Below are 279 nucleotides of genomic sequence, written 5' to 3' on the forward strand. Positions count from 1 at the left end.
GTTAGGCCCTGGAACAGGCTGCCCAGGGAGGTTGTGGATGCCCCGTCCTTGGAGGTGATATAGAGGTTGGACGGGGCCCTGGGCAACCTGATCTAGTAAATGTGTATGTTTGGTGGCCCTGCCAGGCAGGGGTTGGACACTACATGATCCTTTGAGGTCCCTTCCAACCCGGGTCATTCTGTGATTCTGTGTGTGTGAAGCCAACCGCTCCAGTCCTGCTAGTGTCAAGCCGGCCATACCACTCATCCCCACGGGCACCCGGTCCCGCACCCGCCGCGG

The sequence above is a fragment of the Coturnix japonica genome, chromosome 1, assembly GCF_001577835.2.
Source record: "Coturnix japonica isolate 7356 chromosome 1, Coturnix japonica 2.1, whole genome shotgun sequence".
Taxonomy (NCBI): domain Eukaryota; kingdom Metazoa; phylum Chordata; class Aves; order Galliformes; family Phasianidae; genus Coturnix; species Coturnix japonica.